This window comes from Haliotis asinina, chromosome 8 (assembly GCF_037392515.1).
Source record: "Haliotis asinina isolate JCU_RB_2024 chromosome 8, JCU_Hal_asi_v2, whole genome shotgun sequence".
Taxonomy (NCBI): domain Eukaryota; kingdom Metazoa; phylum Mollusca; class Gastropoda; order Lepetellida; family Haliotidae; genus Haliotis; species Haliotis asinina.
The window spans coordinates 11,023,975-11,046,697 of NC_090287.1; the positions used below are offsets into that span (position 1 = coordinate 11,023,975).

Genomic DNA, 22,723 nt, shown 5'->3' on the forward strand with positions numbered 1-22,723 from the left:
AAAGATACGCCCATGTGAGTGGTCCAGTATTGGTGTCACCCCTTGTTGCACGATTCGCACATGTGTGCAGGTCCTATAACTGTGTACGCCCTATCTGAATGATACGTCCATGGGAGTGGTCCAATACTGGTGTCACCCCTTGTTGCACGATTCGCCCATGTGTGCAGGTCCTATAACTGTACACATCCTGTGTAAATGATACGCCCATAAAAGTAGGCCCATTGTTGGTGTCACCCCTTGTGGCACGATTCGCACATGTGTGCACGTCATGATTGTGCACACCCTGTGTGAATGATACGCCCATGGGAGTGGTCCAGTATTGGTGTCACCCCTTGTGGTACGATTCGCACATGTGTGCACGTCATGATTGTGCACACCCTGTGTGAATGATACGTCCATGGGAGTGGTCCAGTATTGGTGTCACCCCTTGTGGCACGATTCGCACATGTGTGCACGTCATGATTGTGCACACCCTGTGTGAATGATACGTCCATGGGAGTGGTCCAGTATTGGTGTCACCCCTTGTGGCACGATTCGCACATGTGTGCACGTCATGATTGTGCACACCCTGTGTGAATGATACGCCCATGGGAGTGGTCCAGTATTGGTGTCACCCCTTGTGGTACGATTCGCACATGTGTGCACGTCATGATTGTGCACACCCTGTGTGAATGATACGTCCATGGGAGTGGTCCAGTATTGGTGTCACCCCTTGTGGTACGATTCGCACATGTGTGCACGTCATGATTGTGCACACCCTGTGTGAATGATACGCCCATGGGAGTGGTCCAGTATTGGTGTCACCCCTTGTGGTACGATTCGCACATGTGTGCACGTCATGATTGTGCACACCCTGTGTGAATGATACGCCCATGGGAGTGGTCCAGTATTGGTGTCACCCCTTGTGGTACGATTCGCACATATGTGCACGTCATGATTGTGCACACCCTGTGTGAATGATACGCCCATGGGAGTGGTCCAGTATTGGTGTCACCCCTTGTGGCACGATTCGCACATGTGTGCACGTCATGATTGTGCACACCCTGTGTGAATGATACGCCCATGGGAGTGGTCCAGTATTGGTGTCACCCCTTGTGGTACGATTCGCACATGTGTGCACGTCATGATTGTGCACACCCTGTGTGAATGATACGCCCATGGGAGTGGTCCAGTATTGGTGTCACCCCTTGTAGTACGATTCGCACATGTGTGCACGTCATGATTGTGCACACCCTGTGTGAATGATACGCCCATGGGAGTGGTCCAGTATTGGTGTCACCCCTTGTGGTACGATTCGCACATGTGTGCACGTCATGATTGTGCACACCCTGTGTGAATGATACGCCCATGGGAGTGGTCCAGTATTGGTGTCACCCCTTGTGGCACGATTCGCACGCGTGTGCAGGTCCTATAACTGTACACACCCTGTGTGAATGATACGCCCATGGGAGTGGTCCAGCATTGGTGTCACCCCTTGTGGCACGATTCGCACGCGTGTGCAGGTCCTATGATTGTGCAAACCCGGTCTGAATGATACGACCATGCGTGCAGGATGTACACTGGTGTCATCCCTTCTGCACGTATTTGTGTCTGTATTGTGCTGGTGCCAGTAGTTATCTGCGTGTTCTCTACACTGGTGTCACCCGAAGTGTGCATGGTACATCCTGGGAGACCCTACAGAATGAAGGCCCTCTGGCCATCTCTCACATTTCCCATGACACGCCCATGTGTGACTGACTATTACTGGTTCCCATGATCCCAAATATGCATGATACTTCCATATTCATGTCAAGTATGGATTGTACGTCCACGTGTGCAGTTCCTATTTGATGTCCATCACCACTTGTATGCATTGTGTGTCTATGTCTACAGGTCCTATACTGGTGCTCACCACTCATTTTATGCACCAACCATAAATCTACAATATGTGACCTCAGTGTAAGGTCCCATATACTTGACTTCCATCCCTAGTATGGAGTATAACATGTGCAGATCCTCAAAGTTGGGCATCAATCCTAGAATGCGTTACATTCATTTGCGTAAAGGGTAGTTCTTATGATGGCACATTGTTATGATGCTCCTGACAGCTCCTTGATGAGACAGTAGAGTGTTTGTATGGTGTATCAGACGCTGCTGATCTTACCGAGAGAAGTTAGAAGTGGAACTTATTGTACCCAAGGCAAGGCCTGGTCGGCGTGCTGTCAGTATCTGTCTATGTTAAACTGCGGCATGGTATCTTCTTCGGCTAATGCTAGACAACCAGCACTAGTTTTAATTAGTGCAAGCAGAAATGTGCATTCGCCTGGATGTATTATTTCAGAAGTATTCAACGTGCTGTTTGCACCCATTTCACGCACCTCTGATGCACCACTGTTTCTGCCCACCACTCCCTGAATACATTATGCGCCCTTCTGTGCAGCTCCAATGCTACTGCCCACCAACCGTAGTGTGCAGTGTACACTGTGACAATTTATAGTCCTATACCGTATACGCATCTGTTATCCTTTACTATAAACTGCAATCTGTACTGGTCCTTAACTGTCAACAACCACTCCTTATGTGCAGTAAATACCTCTATACACTGTTATCTCTTAGTATCTAACTGTTATCGCTTAGTATCCAACTACTGTCGACACCCACCCATTCTGTGCAGTATACACCTCTATATGTTGTTATCCCTAGCCGTAAACTGCAGTCTTTACAGGTCCTATACTGTCGATATTCACCTCTTATGTGCAGTATGCAACTCTATATGCTGTTATCTCACAACAATACACTGCAGCCAGTTCAGGTCCTATACTGTCGACATCTACCTCTTGTGTGCAGTATACACCTCTATATGCTGTTATCCCCAGCCGTAAACTGCAGTCTGTACAGGTTCTATACTGTCGACATCCACATCTTGTGTGCAGTATACACTTCTATATACTGTTATCCCCCAGGATTAAACTGCAGTCTGTACAGGTTCTATACTGTCGACACCCACCCCTTGTGTGCAGTATACACCTCTATATACTGTTATCCCCTACAATATACTGCATACAATGCATGTCCTATCCTGTCGACATCCACCCCTTGTGTGCAGTATACACCTCTATATACTGTTATATACAAATATCATACTGCAGTCTGTACAGGTCCTATACTGTCGACACCCACCCCTTGTGTGCAGTATACACCTCTATATACTGTTATCCCCTACAATATACTGCATACAATGCAGGTCCTATCCTGTCGACATCCACCCCTTGTGTGCAGTATACACCTCTATATACTGTTATCCCCTACAATATACTGCAGACAATGCAGGTCCTATCCTGTCGACATCCACCCCTCGTGTTCAGTATACACCTCTATATACTGTTATCCCCTACACTATACTGCAGACAATGCAGGTCCTATCCTGTCGACATCCACCCCTTGTGTGCAATATACACCTCTATATACTGTTATCCCCTACACTATATTGCAGACAATGCAGGTCCTATTACTGTCGACATCCACCCCTTGTGTGACGTTTCTCTAACTCTATTTACTATCTTATACTGTTTTCCTCATATGAAGGTTTCCCCTCATGTTTATGTACTATCCTACTTGTCGCCATGGATGGCGTACGGAAGTCACTTCGAATTCTGCATATTGTGTTATTGATATTTTTGGTATGCAGTATGCGCCTGTTCGTGCAGTTCCAATACCAGTCTTTACCTATCCTACACTTGTGTCAACTCGTATTCTGCCCCTAACAACCCCTAGTGTGCCCATAGTACACCTCCATGTTCTACTGCTACAGCCAGTCAATAGAGTACTCCGAGTATGTTTATGTTCATTACTGTTCTTCAGCAGCCCTCGGGGTCAGCTTACAAACCTGTAGGCTACTACTCATTCCTAATCAGCCGTGAGTTTGTTCACCTGACTAACGTACATCATACCCCTCGGTGTAATGGTTCAGTGAGCAGCAACCGCGATCACAAATCCTAAAAGAAAACTGCCGATAGCATTGCTAACAATCCATTGTCTTCAATAGACACCCCTGTGTCGATGTTCGCCTCCTCCCTTGCTTGTGTGCAACAGACACCTCTGTGTACAGGTCCTATACATTTGGTCAGCATCACCTGTGTGCCATAGACGCCTTTGTGTACACGTCCTATACTGTTGGTCAGCATCACCTGCATCATAGACAGCCTCTGTGTACAACTGCTATTGTTCACCTTCCGTTGTGGTATACTGTTCGCCAGCCATATGGACATTATCCCTGCTGTATACAGGTCATAGATTGTTGTTCATCTCCCAAGTGTGTAGTATACCCCGTTTGCTTATACTTGTAACCTTAGTGTTTATTATACACATTCCTAGATCTGTACCAGTCATATGTATCTGGCAACCATCGTTAGTGTGCAATATATACATATGTGTACAGGTTCAATGCCTGTGAACCAGCATTATTGGAAGTGTATTACCCACGTGTACATGTCCAGTGCTTCTGTCAACCAATATTCATCAGCATGTGTATCTCTCCTCTATGCACAGGTTCAGTGCTTCTGTCAAATACTCTTAGCAGGCAACGTATTTGTCTTAGTTCATGTCCAGTACTTCTGTCAACCAATCTTCGTGGACAGTGTATGGCTCTATGCACAGGTCCAGTGCTTCTGTCAACCAGCCTTAGTTGACAGTGTATGCCTCTATGCACAGGTTCAGTGCCGTCGTCAGATACTCTTAGTAGGTACTATATGTCTCTGTGTACTTCTGCCAACCAGTCTTTGTGAGCAGTGTATGATTCTATGCACAGGCCCAGTGCTCCTGTCAATCAATCTTAGTGGACAGCGTATACTTCTGTGCACAGATCCTGTGCTTCGGTCAGCCAGTCTAATGGACAATATATGGCTCTATTCACGTGTCCAGAGCTTCTGTCAACCAGTCTTAGTGAACAGTGTATGCCTCTTATGTATGTAGGCATGTGTCCTGTGCATGTCCGTTCCCGTTACGCATCGCCTTTAAACTCTCAATTGCACTTTGAATCACACAATCGTTTTTTTTTAGATTCCCATTCAAGAGATGGTTTAGTAATGAAGCAGTTGAAGAAGGGAGCAGGCTTGCTGCCACTTGTACGTGGGTGCATCTGTTTTCTACTGCTTGTTTTACAATGCTGGCTGTTTACATAACATGATATCAAGCCGCAGTTTGAAATGGGCAACCCACTTTCTATACATACCACAGCCGACTAGTCTTTTTGTTATCCCCATAAATGTCGAGTGCCATCTTGTAATGCCATCTGCGATGTATCCAATCACTGTCCTCCCTTTCTCCATTAGACGAAGCCACGGAAGCATTCCTTGGTACCTTGAGTAAACAAATTTCTTTTTTCTGCTGTGGCCTGCAAAGATGGAAAACACGTTGGCTTTATTGTCATGATTTTATTACCAACTATTTTCGCGATGGACAAAATATATTCTGGCGAGCATGTTCTTGTTTTGACACTTCATTAACACTTAAACACCTTGTCAACGTGTATTGAAACATGCTTTTCATCATTAAGAGTTTTTTTTTGTTATTTAACGTTTTCGAAATGATGAACTTTTGATATTAAAACTTGTATTGTATAATTAAACTGTACTTTGAAATCGAATATGAATGATGTAAGCTTGTATTTTCAGTTTTAACTTAGTCAGTTTCAGATGCATATGTCATTGAATATCACCCTTTGTTGACATATTCCAGTCAAAGTTCAATTACCTTACGAGACACTCACATCGCCAGTATGCAGATCAAGACATATTGTAACATATTTATAACGCTGGTGAATACCACCAACACTTAGCTCTGTTTCCAAAAATACCCTTTTCAGAGCCAATTCCGGCTGAAAGATCTATCGATGACTTGATGTATTTAATTTATGAGCGTTGTTTTCTGAAAGTGATGTGTCACGTGGTATGATCAATAGCATGTAGATTTTGCATGTAGACGTGTCGTGTAGTCAAGTGCACAAACATGGTTGCGATAACACCATACTTTCTCAGCAGGAAGTACGTCAAAAGACGACAATCGCGATATTGACCCAGTAGCTGTGATTGTGACATCAAACAATGGAGGTGTTCAACTCAGGTAGTGCGAGACAACACTAAAAGAACCTGACAACCATTTTTACCAAATTGACACTCAAACGAGAAAAGTTCGATTTTGGGGGAAAATGTTCTTTTTTATATGCACACTTTATCAACCACGGTTACATTTCCGTGTACGCGCAGTAAAGACAGTACTTATAGGATATATATAACCGAGACTAGTCTAGGTATTAGGGTTAATAAGAGCAATCTTGTGTTCTCGTTATAGAGTTGAGCCTTTGTGTTTAAGGGATCAAACATTTCGGAACGAAGTAATTTACAACAATCCGCCATAAAAGACCGATCGAATACTGATTTTTCAGGGAAATGGATTGGACGTTTTCAGTGAAGAAGGAATGCCACCGTGTGGACACCTGCGCATATGTCTTGGTAGTCTTCATTGCCAAGCATCGGCTAATGGAGAAACATGGAAAAAATGACCCTTTTATCATCTTTTTCTTGAATGCTGAAAAAATTCTGGATAACATTCTCAAAGCTAAGAAGGTTTATATATGACGGGAATGGATTTACTAATATTTTTCTGAAATTGCTAGTTTTTCAAACCATTAATTAACACTGCTTACACTGAAGTTTTGTAATCTTGTTTAAAGTAGCAAATGTATATCTTCCACCATTCTTAGCAAAAGACATTTCAATGACCCAAGTTTCTGAGATTTATAAGTCTATCTACCTTCCTCATATGTGTCCAATTTGAAGTCGCCAATCCATACTGTTGCCAGCGCAACCAAGGAAACACCATGGCCTGCTTACACTGAAGTTTTGTAATCTTGTTTAAAGTAGCAAATGTATATCTTCCACCATTCTTAGCAAAAGACATTTCAATGACCCAAGTTTCTGAGATTTATAAGTCTATCTACCTTCCTCATATGTGTCCAATTTGAAGTCGCCAATCCATACTGTTGCCAGCGCAACCAAGGAAACACCATGGCCAGTTTCATGATGCTGGAGATACTGCTGAAGCTAAACACATCATTACGAGTTCCCATTCATAGGCATGCGTGTTTCAGGGTTCAAACCTTATCTGCAAATAACCATCAAGATCGAATGATAGAGGAATTTCGTGTTTTATTTCACACGAAATGTAATAAACATGTATAGCAATGTGGGCAGTTCATCATGGCGGACAGGAACAATCAATCAAGTGAAATAAACCGCTGTACTTGTGGAAGTTATAATGGTAATAGCTTGACCAGCTGGACCGCTGTTCTGTCCAGGGTCATCATCTGGTAGCCAATGGTCAGGAAAGAGCACGTCTGGACAAAAGGCTTACAACTGACCTCGTTCCGACGGGTTTGTCTCGAGGCAAGGCCTTTGAGGTTTTGTAGGGTATAGCGCCCGTTCTTTGTTTGCCACCAATATACAGCTCACACTGTGTCATAGAGTTACAAGTAAAGGTGCTCGGCTTGATAACCGATAAATGCACAGATGATATGTAACCGGAGACTTGTCCACCATGCTTACTATTTACTGCGGCAACACTGCCAAGGTGGTAAATAATCAACTGAATGGGATTAACCGGGAAATCTTCAAGAATGAGATTAAACTAGCAACATGAACATCTAAAACTGACATTAAAATTGATGTTCGATAATTGCATATAAGTAGCTTCTCTAGCTCATGCCCACTCACATTCCTCCGTTACTAAAGGTGAACTATTAAAAATACATTTGAGACAGCATGCTTTGTACGACCTTTATAATTGAGAAAAAAGTTGTTTCTTACTGAAAAGATAGCTCTGTACACATTTTGCTGTGTTGCCAGCTGAATGAATTTAGGTCTGTCGTCTTTGATCGTATGAGATCAGTATCGTCATTGGTGTTTTTATTATTCGCTAATGCTGTGTAAATCTGAACGGTTTCATCATAATCATCATCATCATTAGCAGCATCACCATCACCGTCGTCATCATCGTCATCATCGTCATCGTCTCTATCATCATTGCAATCATCGTCACCATCATCAACATCCCAGGGTACACATTCGTCTTTGTCGTCGTCAAAATCATCATAATTACATGTTAAAGACAATACAGTATCAGTGTTTCTCGTGAAGAAAGAATATTATAAACATTCTTCATACTGCGGGGTTACATAAAAATACTAATATCCCATCAATATCCTTCAGTTGGAATTAACGTGATTCTAAATTTAAGGCAACTTGTATACAATATTAGTTTTGTACTGTATAAGTACTGTATTCAAATGATACGTGATAACTGATGAGGTCCATTATGAAATTCAATCATGACGTCCATGACAGCATGCAGGCTGTAATCGCCATTTATATATGGACTATGTATCTATAAAGTGGTCATAAGGGAACACTTCACACAGCCCATTATGAGTAGGCACTGTCGTGATATTGCTTCAATATAATCAGGAGAAGCATAAATTCTCACCCTCTTGCTCGCTTTATTATTACACACACATTAGGGCTCAATCATGGGCTATTGGGAAACCTAGTCTGCTCTTTGTTCCTATTACAGTGACTGAACTTTGTACTATTTAGAAACATGTCTTTACTTACGAGATAGTGAAACAAGCAGTGCATGATAGATATTATGATGAAGTCTTTTCATGCAGAAGGAAACGTTTGAATCAAAGAACTCAATGTCAAAGAAAACCACAACATGTCATTCTAGATTCTATGTCCATTTCATCATTGGCTACAGTTACCACAATCATTTCCTGACAAATTTTCTTTTACCGAATTCTCAGGTTGTTTGTATGATAGGCGTTCATTGATTGAGACCCGCCATTTAGTAACAAGACGCTTGAATCTAAGATATGAGTCCATTGTATTCCTAAGATATTGTATACAGAAAAACACGCCCCATGTGAAATATGAGAGAAAGCGGTCATGCCGCGAACTGGTAGTTTCAGCTCAGTTTACTCAAGAATCTGATCATTTTGCTGTAGTTCGTTACAATGTTGCCGGGGAGTTGTCTTCAAGAGCTGTATCGTTGAGTGAGTCATACTTAGTTTGAACAAAAGGCGTATCAAGACCAAAGTACATAATTGATAAATCAGGCACTGCGGTGCCAGCGCCCGTACTGGCACGAACCTGGTATTGTTTTCTGCACGTCAGATATTGGAGGTTTACCTTAAATGAAGCAGAACGGGACTGAGGTCAGAATATGTTTGTGTGAGTTGAGTGACGCCACACTGAGGTGCATTCTCGCCAAATGACAGTAAGCCATAAATAATCGAGATATTTCTGTTATGTCTGTAGCTATTCGTAGGATAATAAACGCACCAAAACCATTTCCATCATGATGAGAAATATGATATCAATATTGAGATATCCAAAGATGTATAAGTGACATGGAACATCTTGTGAGCTTGCGTTGTATGTTTCTTCTTTCCAAGATGGCCAAGCAGTTAACATTCGCCAATACTTGGGGACTCCACACGTCTATGGGAATAAAACAATCATTATTATTCGAAAAATATAACTGCCCCCATTCCTTTACATATTTCATTTGAAATCTGTTCCAAAAGCTGTATCTATTGCCTTACTTCGATTATATCAACACGTGTTCATGAGTCACTGAGTATTTCCTGTCCTAGCACCTATCACAAAGACATGAAAGACACGTCAAGTATTCAAATAAAGATACGTGCATATATGATACAATTAAAAGAGGTAAGTGTATTGGACATGATGTTGGTCAATGACATCCACAATGAATCATCTGAAAATGTTAGAAGGAATGTTGCAATCTCGATCGTGTAGCTCGTGTCATACAGTGGAAAATAGTCGATAAAAAGCATGCTTTATATTTTACATCAACAGCGTCTTACACTTAAACAACAACAACAACCCCCCCAAAAAAAAACCAACAAAAAACAAACAAAAAAGAAACAAAAAACAAAACAAAAAAACAACCAAAAAACAAAACAACAACAAAAAACAAAAACAACAACAAAATAAACAAAAAACCCAAACAAAGCAAAACTATAAAAAAAAAAAACAAAAAAAACGAAAGGTTTCTCCTAAGTGAACCTTGCTCGTCTCTGAGTAACACATCCTATCACTGTTTGAGAATCCTTGATGTATAAGTACATTCCACTTTTCTCAAATACTTCCTGAGAATATGAAGAAAGCTACGTGCAACGCCGCTGGAGAGCAGAGTAGTATATTCAAATTCCAAATTGTCTTGCAATAAGCACAATGTCTTCGTAACCTTTTTCTAACAATGAATACTTACTTTATTTTGTCCATTCACTAGTCTTAGGAGAATTATAAGGGGTTTATCATTTATGCCCATGTAAAGATATAACGGAAGCCATTATGTCATAAGACTGACCCACAGCTGACGGCGTATGTTGGCACGTCTTACGAAGAACCTTTCCGCTCAACTTTTGCTCGCCAGATTTATTAGCACCAAATACAAACATAGTCACAAGTAAGGAATACTACTTTACACAATTTTGCAACTCGTCATTGTCGTCATCATCAATATTCAGAATATAACAACCCCCCCAGCCCCCTCCCCCCCCCCCCAAAAAAAAAAAAAAAAAACCGAACCAAAACCAAAACAAAAAGAAACCCCAAACAAACAAACAAAAACAAAAAAAACAACAAAACGCAAAACAAATAAACCACAAAAAAGCAAAACAAACAAAACAAAAAACAACTCCAGTAATTATACACTGCATCAAACTGCCGAATATCACTTATTTGTCAAATATCTCATGCACTAGTCTTCGACTACACTCGTCTACCAACTCATGTTACGTATCAGTCTACCTGCATGTGATCACCCAATAAAACTTAAGACAACTCATACAGTCAAGATACTAATTATACAGTCAAGACCTGGCTTCTGGAATGTTTCAGTGGACCGCAGATTCTTTTTTTAAAGGCCTTTTCCATCAGGTTCATCAATGCCCCTCAACAACCAATACACATTATATTTCACTGGTGTTCAACTTAAGTAAGGCTGTAAACAAAAGGAATTCCTAGGACTATAAAGTTCATGAAGTATTGAAACGGATACAGTTGGACGGAACATCTAATTCCTCAGGTACAATTCACCGGGAGAAAGCGTGTTGGGTCTCGGGTAAGGAACACTAAACAAGTGTAGTAAATATTGACCAGAGAGCGTATCTCGGAGGCTGGGTGATTTTGAGAACTCAAGGCTTAGGGTACAGAACCCCACTCCCTTGTTTCAGTCGGTGGCCCAGATATGTGGATGTCATACTTATGAATGTTTCGCTTAGAAAACCAAAACCGTCGTAACGTAAAAAACTTTCTTTAGTTCCAGAATTGAATACAGAAAATCCACATGAGTTGAATTGGATACAGATAACCCACATGAGTTGAACTGGATACAGATAACCTACATGAGTTGAACTGGATACCCACATGAGTTATGCTACGTTTACAAAGCAACGGATGTAGATGATATTGGAGTGGATAAAATGTGATCTGATCCGTGGTAAACCGTGTACACTGTATGTAATGCCACACATGAAGCTGTAGATAGGTTGCCTGCTACAGATTTAATAATTTAATACGACAATAAGATCAGATAGCGTTATTATCAAGCATGTACATCTACACATATATGAATGTATGTCTGTCTGTATGTATGTATGTATCTGCGTGCGTGCGTGCGTGCGTGCGTGCGTGTGTATCCAGAACGTGAAGGAATGTAGCCACTGGAGAATGTAACATTTCAGTCCATACAATTGTAATCGAATCTGATAAATGTGATTATTACCTAGTATATGTAAATTAATGTAGCCATTATCATTGTATCTCATTAATGTAGATTATCGATTAACAGTGAGAATGGACCCATGTTAAGTTCGATAAAAGCCTTGAGTAAGTGAGGCACATTATTTCACTTTTCCCTTATTGTAAACACATATGATGATCTCGGAAGCTAACCAAGCGTCAGGAACATATGACACGGAGATTTTCAGCATTTTATCTTTTGGCCACCGATGCTTCTACAAACATCTATGATATGAAAATCTACATCACCTCCCAATAAATGACGTGGCAGATGTGTTTGTGTTGTCAGTACACAATACATTATCCTGTTGCATCCATTGTGCCTGCAGATAAATATATATTGCGAAAGCTTTCAGAATTATATCATCACGTTCTGAAACTGGTGCAACTTGTTCCCCCTACATATTAAAACGTAAACAGACTGCTCGGACATAGAAAAAAACAATGTTTGAGGGTGAGTAAACTGAAGTAAGTAAGAAAGGGATATCTGAAAGTGATATTTTGGTATGGGTATCATAGATATGGTGTGATCTTAAGCTGACTTTCCGCCATGTGGCGTATTGATAGCATCTGCAATATTTCTGTTAAATCTAATTATCAAGTGTTTACTTTTTTTACCCGTCAGTTTACGTGCATGTTGAATAAGCGGACGTTCACCGACAACCCTTGTGATGTGATGATTGCAGCCACTAACAGTTTTTCTAATGAAACTTCCTCCCTGAGACATCAATAGACATTAACAAATGCTTTTGAGAGACAGTATTTTACCAACTAATGTCAAATAACAATGACATAGTTCATCTGAAAACTCAGCATAAAGCCGGCGGGCGATGTTTCTATTGAGTGAATCACAAGTAGGAGTGTTTGCAGGCGATGTCTAGTCTAAGAAACCTTGCCTTTTACACGTACTTCTGATCTTACAAACGAACAGAGACTAATGTTCCATTCACAGATAATGCACATTGATCACTAAATCAACTGTTTCCTCTCGAACTCAACGACAGAAGTTGGCACGCAAGTTCACAAAACATATTTAAATATATGTGTACGGTGAATCAGCTCGTATATCAACTCTTGGGTTTTAGTGATGGAGTTTAAAATGCTTGCAATTTCCCTATTGAACCAAAGACAAGGAATTTCCACATGAAATGAAGGTTGATGAGGAAATATCAAGAACATCCTAAGGGCTTCAACGCGAAACTCCTCTGACCGTTATAGAGGATCAGGTTTCTCTTTGAGATGGGCAGGAACGGTTAAGGGTCAGGGTGAATGTGGTCGTGTTTGGGAAGTAATGTCTCTGGCTTTGCCGTACTTGTCAATGCGGATTTGGGTCAATGCTCATCGGTTGACACACAATTACTCCTTAGCGACCTAAGTGTCTTTTGGAATAATGCCTCAGGCAAAGAAAGTTGGTCTGAACATTCAAAATGACATTTGACCCCGATGCACTGTTTGAATTTAGACACACACATCTCTCGCCTTGAGTTTGGTTTAACGCAAAATCATCTGATTAGACTCATATTGCATTTATAACGCGTTATGCCTTGTGAAAACGATGATGGCATGTGTGTGTCTGGACCTCTAGGTTTTGTCGACTGGAACCACTCTCTCTTAATATACTTTATGTCGTATCGAATCACCAATCGGGATCCTTTCACGTACAATTATTGTAAAGTCGAGGTAAAGGCATTCTATATCACTATGTCAAGGTCAGTAATGACAAGGGCTCCGTTTACCCTGTATACTTGTTTTCTTGTCTTGAGGATAATCATGTTCAATGTCCCTTGCGATAATTGCGCTTGTATTGTCTCAGTCTCCACACAGTACACAGTATATTATCGACCAATTAAACTATGATTGCGCAGTCTTAAGCTGCTCGACCATCATCCAAAATATTAATGAATGACGCATCCACATATCCACACCGAAGGTAAACAGTACGGTGTATTCCTGTGGCGATTGATTTCTTGTTGGTTCATGTATGGTGACTCTGCTGATGCAAAAGATCCCCAGGAGATACAAACTTTCAACTACAATTGTATGCTTGGGAATGCGATATAACCAAAGAATACAAACTTTACCGAAAGCGCCCACCTGCTAACAGTTGCTGATTATGCATGGAAAAACACCGCCATTTCTGGTTTTGTGCTTTTCGGCATCCTTGTTTTGTCTGGTAGTAAAATCTGACGTCACATTTACATAAATAAATTAGTATTCTAGGTCATGATGATTTTGTTCTCCAGTGGTCGTTGCCTTTACATACTGTACTGGCGTCGTAACCATCTCCTCATAGGACATCTCTGCTAAACCCACACAATTTCCAAAGCACAAGCTTTGTCCTTGAGGACGACTGTGCATGTATTGCCTGTGGTATTAAATTCTACAACAGCTTCTTATGTCGTGAGAGTGATGTTTGGATACGAATTCTTGTACCGATGTCAAGCAAGGTTGATGCATGACAAGAAGATGTGTGTGCATGCATAAATTTATGAGTATAATTTATACTGAATGTATGAATGAAAGAACATATCTGGCAAAGAAAACAACATGTTTGACATAATAGGCTCATCAGTCAAAAGTCTAAAATGCCACTCTTACAAGTTATGCTCATACAAGTCCGCTGATTGATGAATTCTCTGTCATTAAGAAAGGGATGTATGAGGCTTGCGTCGAATAGGACAAATTGTAATTACCATTTAATTCAAGGATTCTTCAGCACACAATTTCCAAAGCACAAGGTTGTTATTGAGGACGAGTGTGAATGTATTCCCTGTGTTATTACTACCTTCGTGCAGAAGGGAATATGTTCTTGAGTGTCACGAGAACATAAGATGAATGCATATTACTGTGGCAGTGTGAACGATGATCCTGCTCTCAGCTCTGAGTCAGCATCAAACATCAAGTCAGAAAGTAAAACCAATTGCAAGTTGCCAAACATTCATTCAAATGACAAACTGGCACTCTCTGGTGCATTAGTAGTTCAACACATGACTGTTTTAATTTATACAAAACCAGTATATATCAGATCAACTCCAGCTGGATAGATTCAACAAAACAGCGTTATAAAAACTTTAAGACATTTCAGTCATCCCTTGGCATATACAAGTACAAAAAGTTTTACACATTAATATTTTGGTAATATTTATACATATTCAGATAGCAATAATACTAAGGTGCGTCAAGTATGTTCACTAGAGGAATCCGTTCCCATAGAGACCGTTAAAAGCCTGGTATTTACGCGTACAGAAAGTATATATTGGCCGTATTAATATGTTCGTAATAGTTGTAAAATTTTAAATATATCTAAACAAAGATAAAACCAATAAATCAATACTTCATTATGAAAAACAACATATTTCACAGGCGGTTTTCATAGGGTGTTGGTTGTCTGTGTCATTTTTCAACGATGCTGCGAGATGAAGTTGATCATGAGGTATTCATTAGAAACAGCAGTCTCATTCACGTTTTTGATACATCTATCATCTCCGCGTCATCATAATCTTCATCACATTGACCATGTAGTGAAAGAACCCAGGTTTTCCGCGCTTCTCTTAAGTAAGTGTATCTTAACGCTGTCGTAAACGTCCCGTCCAGAACAGGACACAATTTCTGGAAAGAACAAAAAAAAAAAAAATAAATAAATAAGAAAAAAAAAATTATGTTGCAATAGGACGTCTCAAAACATACACATTTGTCCCCACACAGCATATTGGTCTTGTCGAGTTTTAATGTTTCCAGTGGGAATGAGGCCTTGAATTTTCCAAATAGTACAATTTACTCAGTGTTTCCTTTGGGGAAAACACATTGTATTTCCACGGGGGCAGTGATTGGATTTGGATTTTGGTACTTCTCGAAGATGGAATCATGGCAGCCATGTCAGATTCGTGTTACAGTTTTGGACTTTATGACCACAATGTTTACGAAACAGCAAAAATAACATCTAGCAATTGTCTGTTCTTAATGTAACACGGTAGCAAATTCATATTTGTCTGTTTCTGTAATGGCTTTGAACTGGAATGAACGTTACAGGGTTTGTAATTCAAAATGTATATCAACTTGTTAATTGAGGTAAACAATCATGGACTAGAAGACAAGAGGCTTCAATCTCGTGGTCATTAATAATACTCACTATGTGTTTCATCATGTTTTCATGCGCTTATTGCTATGTACATGCATAGTAATTTACATTGTTCGAATGTTTGCTTTTGGAATAGAGCTTCTGTACATGTAATGTCTATATCTTCTTGACTGTCGGATATCAGCTATAGCGTTGTGGCCTTGTCTTATACTGCGTGTTCATAATTCCTCAAGTAAATGGATATCGCCTCACACACCTCATCTACTGTAACATCTAATCTAAACAGCTTACGAAACAACATACATAATCTAGCAATTGTAAAATAACTGGAATCTGAACCTTAATCTTCGTTAGACCAAAACTAGTTCAGTATGTAAGCATTCGACTCCCCCATCCCCTCAATATATTTCTGTGCACCAGTGCAATTGAGGTTTCCACATTTCTGTCTCGACCACTTCACAGATGTTGTCCTCTCTAACTATACTCTTCAAAAAACGTAGGGGATCTTCATTTTTGTTATTTACGATTAAAAATATTTAGGAGATTTATCGGAGTCAAGCAATGTTCATATGATATTATTGAATGTTTTGAGAGTGCATCACCATTTGCACTTCCTTACAACCATAGGTATTTGAGTGAGTGAGTGAGTGAGTGAGTTAATATGTAACGTCACATCGGCAATATTTCAGCCATATCGTGACGAGAACAGATTTGAAATTAAAGTGGGATGTGTGCATATTATCAAAACCTGTCATCAAAGGACAGTACAAAAACCAGAATATCACAGTTACGGATAAAACTAGTGTGGAACCGTAAAACTGATAGAACTATTTGGACAAGACAAGATAAAACACGGGCTATATACATCACCAGCAGCTGAAGGTAGATACCTTTGCTACCTGCATGGACCCTGGCTGGATTTACACCACCCCTTCGGACACCGGCGATGGTAGGAAGATTTAGCCAGTATTTTAAAGAACAAAAATACTACGACTAAAAAGTATGGTTGAGCAAAATTGACTTTGAAAATCGTTGAGACTTACGTACCTTCTTGGGAGGACTATAATTTAACGCTACTTCAACACCCTTTGAGGGTACAGCCACTAACGATCGCAGGTGCTAATTTACAATACCATGCTTAAAAGGTACATTATCTATGTACAAACCATATTCAAAACATATTCAAAATTTATGTAGCAATTCTATTTCCTTTAAATACTCAATTATTAAATGATGATTAACATTATATAAAAAATCCTTTACAGTTTTCACATTGAAATATTTATCCCCTGTGATGGCAAAATCAACACAGTCAAGCAAGACATGCTTGACCATGATTCTCTCATCACAAGGGATACAAAACGGAGGATCCTCACCTTTTAACAAGTACTCGTGAGTATATCTCGTATGGCCAATGCGACATCGTCGCATAATAACCTTTTCAAATCTGGACTGACAACCCAAATAGGTATAACCGGTTTTATTCCATGTAATGTATTGATACCTACTTGGGTGTCCCACTTAGATCTCGGATATATGATCTTATGCACATGGCGACTTTATAATCAGAATAAAGGATGAGAAGAGGTATCACAGATTTGTTGAGTGCCGCCTTGGCAGCAAGATCGGCCATTGTGTTACCAGAGATTCCAACATGGCTGGGTATCCAACAATCATTATACAGTTCAACAATGTCAGCTAAATGTGGATGTTGAGAAGATATATTTTAATAGCCTGGAGGCATGAAAGAAAGTCTGAATAAATGATATGTTGTTTATATTTAGGGTGTTTTTAATATAGTTTAGGGCTGTTATTATGGCATGTGCTTCTGCTGTAAAAATGGAACTGCTGTTTGGTAATCTAGAAGACATTGTTCTGGATCCAATGTCCACCATCCTTGGACCCATCTGTAAATATGGATTTATACGTACTATACTTACTTTTTAATTGATTACATTCCTGTTAGTATTGTAATTCATTAGTTCCTGAGAGTTTATATTTACTTAATGTAAGGTCAACGTGTGGTCTAGCCACGTTCCAAGGAGGAGAGGAAAACAAGCGAGAAGAAGCTATATTATCTAGCTCAATGCCAGCAGCAGAAAGAAAAGGTTTTACTCTTAGTCCAAGAGGCGGAGAAGACTTCTTATTGTACAAATCCCCATACGGAGGTTTGAAGACACAGTTATATTACAGTTATTTGGAATGTAGTCGCTTTTGAATGATGACTGGTGTATGGCATATAATATGCATGTATAGGATTTTCATTTTAAAACAAACGATTAGAAACAAACACTAACAAATGTGTGATGGAAGATGAGTGTCAAAATTAATGTTCTAAGTGATTTATCGACCTTCTTGAAGAAACGTCAAAATCAAGAATGGAACCCAATGCACGTGTATGGAGCTACTGCGTTGTGCACGTTCATATCATACGTTGTGTTAAGGGGTGGTAATAAGAGGGAAATGGAGGTGCGTTCAGGGGATTCTGGCTTTGAAAAGTGTGTTAACGTTACGTATACAGTTCGTATCCAAATTAAAAGTTCGTTATCCCCTACTTTTCAAGAGTATACTCATCAAGGTGTTCTGCAAGGAGAATGAATTATCCCAAATGTGAAAATGTATTATGATCTGTTGACTGTTTATTGTATACATAACCTGGAAACCAAAATGAAAATGAAAGGTCGAAATAGGTACACATACACCTGGAGGTATATACACACTATAAAATTGTTTCTGAGATCTACCATGTATGCTTTCGCAAACGTTAGTCTCATTAAGAGAAAAACACGTCTTTCAGCAATCTCGGATACCGTTATTAAGGCTCTGGTATAGTGATGACGTCATTGCTGACAATGTTATTAAGATTCAAGTCATCTCTGAAACTGTTATGTAAACTGGGCACTCCATTCTGACAACGTTATCACAGCATCACGTGAACATGAAGGAGATTATAGCTCTACCTCATTACACATCCTGTATAACGTGGATACTTCATGTACTTATCACCCTATGCTTGTCTTAAGGGGAGAAGACATGTATCACGTAGACGATCTGAGGGACTTATGTGTCATCGTATTCTGACCATGTTTGATCAGTATATGAAATAATCAACTGATCAATGGTAAGGGTGGCAATTTACAACAAACAAATAAGCAAACAAAAAGTATTGTTGACCAAAGTCAATAAAACAAGTACACATATTCTAATATGTATAAAGAATTTAAAAAATTATGGTTTATCAATTAAGACACTTGCATTTGTTATCCTTTCAACCGTTCACGCAATGTTTCATATCGAACCCCATACGACAGGGTCAAGTTAGGAATCGCTTACAAAGTAGCATCTGGCGTTTGAGTCAGTCATTACGGAGGTACTGAAGCAAGTTCTTTTCCCCGTCCATTTCACGTCAGACCTGTGCGTGAACTCTCTGCCTGGTGCTTGTGCAGCCAATTACATACATCAGCATTGCAGTCAGTCATTGCTTGCAGTTGAGGCCTCCATATTTTTTATCAGAATATGAATCAATAGAACGCCAAAGAAATATCGATTTCACTTTTGCTTTTTCGAAATGAAGAAAAACCTGGATACGATCATCCTTGGTCCTCTGTTCCTTCTCTTATGAAGCTGGCAGCCCTGTACAAAAACCTGCACCTTGTCACAAAACGTCAATATTGAAAGGAATCAAGTTCAGGGGCATCACTATTGCACACTGTATTATATTGTGCATGGTTGTTATAATACGTCATTCTTAACCATTCTAAACATCTAAGCACTAGCTCTTCATGTTATGTAACAATAATTCATGTGTTTTGGCACAGTGAAATGTGAACTGACACTGGTAGTGATACGGTTCACTCCCAAAAGACAGACTCAGTGAGGACACATTACCTAGTTGAACAATGCTGACCACCCCTATTCAATTAATGAGCTGACTCACCCCTATTCAGTTAAAGAGCTGACTCACCCCTATTCAATTAATGAGCAGACTCACTACAGAGTATACTAACAGAACAGATTAAAATGTTATTCTAAAAAAGTGATATTGAGCATACAGGTGTATAGATATATACCTACATAACTGAATAAATGTTCACATTTGAAGAGGCACATACAGTCATATATAATTTGAAGGTGATTGGCTGATAAACACATTTCATGAAGAAAACAATGAAAGATTCATGGACCCAAACAGAAATATTTTGATAAAATTAATTTTCGTTATTCAACAAATGATAGACATCTTAGTAAAAAATGGAATCCGTTACATAGAGCTTGATTATTTAGCCAGTTGGTAACATATGATTTGGTGTCCTAAGTTTTGTGATAAAATTAATTTTCGTTATTCAACAGAAGATGGACACATTAGGAAAATGGAGTTCGTCACTATAGCTTGATTACAAAGATTACTAAGTCGGTTTTCTTTCAAAATATTTAGGGAGCGCTTTTGTCTCTATGGGCAACATATGATTTGTTGCCCTAAATTTGGTAAGCGAAATTCTGCTTTGACAAGGTACTTTGAATTAAATTTCAGGAATAAGCGCATTCTTAAACCTTGAATAATAAAATCCCATTGATGATTGGGTAATACTTGAATTCCAAGATAGTACAAACTGGTCTAAAAGGGTAGTGTGCATATTATTCTTGAACAAAGTAACGTTATTAGTATATGGAGAGGCTCATACATAAGGTCTAAGGTCTTCACAAGAAAATATATGTTGATGTACATATATATGTTTATGCAATATGTCTTAATTTAAAAATCATTAAATGAATTAATAAAACTAAACGTAATACCTAATGTTGTCTTTTATTATCTGGGCACATGCCATTATTGTCAAGGGTACAGTTCAAAATGTGTTGTTTTAAGCGTCTGTCTTTTGGGAGGTCTGTTTTATGGGAAGATACCAATGATACAGCGCACGTTTTAGTTTATATTCTCCAAAAAATACAAGAATCCAAAATACAACAAATACCGTGAAACCTTCAACGTTGTCAAAGCTAGCAGTCATTCCTAATCTCTCATAATGACTCCTATTGCCCTGTGATAAGAAATAAACACGTCAGTTAATGTCATTTCATCGGTGAGGGGATCGGGTGAAAATTCGATGACATTTCATATTGTGTTACAGCTGTTCAATTAGGCCGTCGTGAGCTTCAATAAATAATATTTACACCAAATGAAGGTGTGTCGTCAAAGAGGACCCTTTTTATTAAATCATCAAACGACGCTAAAGAAAATATTATGACACGTTGCGGTTAGAAGCAGGATTTGAGAAACATATTTTCACGTTCTCTAAAATACATCTAAATGTGTGTTAATCCCGTCATGTTTAAATCCCCAGCCATGTTGAGGAGTTGGACACGTTTTGATTTGATTACGATCACAACAGATTCGTGAATGGTAATTCTGTTGCAGTTGGAGGGGGTATGCAATCCCGTGAAACACCACTCTATTTTCTCACGATATCATCAAACGGTAAATATCTCATCACATGAGATACACATTCATGCTCAGTTTATAATTACAGCTTCCAGCTAGCATCCGTGATTCACTAAACGTGATATCAACAATGAATGAACTCTCGTCAGGCAAAAACAAAAACAAATAAAAAAACAACAAAAAAAAAAACAAAAAAAACAAAAAAACAAAAAAAACAACCAAATTCTAGTACGTTTTTGGTTGAGTCCCATCCGAGAGTCAGGCACCTAAAAGCCAGCACACAAAGTCAGCCGCCTAGCCCGCTCAGCCACCGCGACTTCCACCGTGTACTTTTATAAAGTAACATGTACTTTTATAAAGTAAAAGATCCATATATGTGTGTCTTATAACACACAGTGAATAACATTTGTTGTAATGTGAGCACCTGTTTTCTCATCGAGGGATTCCATTCACATCTTGACTTCAAACTACAACTATCATGTACAGGTCACGAGATTAAATTGACTGCTGTGAAGTGCAAGAAATGCTTGCAATACTACTGGAAATGTACGGAGTTTATGAGGTCAGTTTTCACGATTTTGTTGTACGTGAGATATTTGTGATGTTCTGTGTCTTTGCGACAGATAACCTGTATGAGTGTATTCTACCTAAGATTCTTTTACAGTGGATGCACTCTGACATCGATAAGGATTTATGGATAAAGCCTCAGTGTCTCCTGAATTTCGGAAATGGGACGCTATCGGTGTTGATGTGCATAGAACGACAGTCTAAAAATGTACATCCTGGTTCAACTTTGACGAAGATACTCCTTTCGGCGGTGACATAGCCACAGAAGGGAATGGCGAGAAGGTTCGATACCTTAGACGTGAATATATTACAGTCTCCTATGCATCATACATCCCAATCCATATATACATAAGATTCTCTTACAGTAAGTGCACTCTGACATCGTCGCTAAGGCATGATAGGTAAAGCTTCAGTGTCTCTTGAATTCGAAAATGGGATACATTCGGTCTTCGTGTTCTTAAAACAGTCGACAAAAATGCGTCCTGGTTCAGCTTTCACGAAGTGATGTACTAAAACGACTGTCGTTGCTGAATTAATCATCTTCCCCTGTGCTTCGGTGACGAGGACATGTTGGTTCATTGACGCCCTTCCATAACTTACTTTTGCCGTTCTGGTGACAAGATACTACTGACAGTGGTGATGACATAGACACAGTGCAAACACACCCTCAGCTTAATGAGTGCTACTGTGATTGTCTACGGCATTCAAAATAACACATGAATATACTACTGTCTGCCCGGCTATAACTACAAGTGAATGCGGAAGAAATCAGAA

At 39.6% G+C, this 22,723-nt stretch overlaps 1 protein-coding gene across 1 annotated transcript in view; it reads left to right on the forward strand.

Moving 5' to 3' along the window:
• Positions 1 to 22,428, forward strand: part of LOC137293784 (neuroglobin-like) — a 71,791-nt gene extending 49,363 nt beyond the window's left edge. The window contains exon 4 of the transcript XR_010957495.1: positions 22,416 to 22,428. The gene's annotated coding sequence lies outside the window, so the exon portion shown is untranslated. The remainder of the gene's footprint in view (positions 1 to 22,415) is intronic.
• Positions 22,429 to 22,723: the final 295 nt, after the last annotated feature.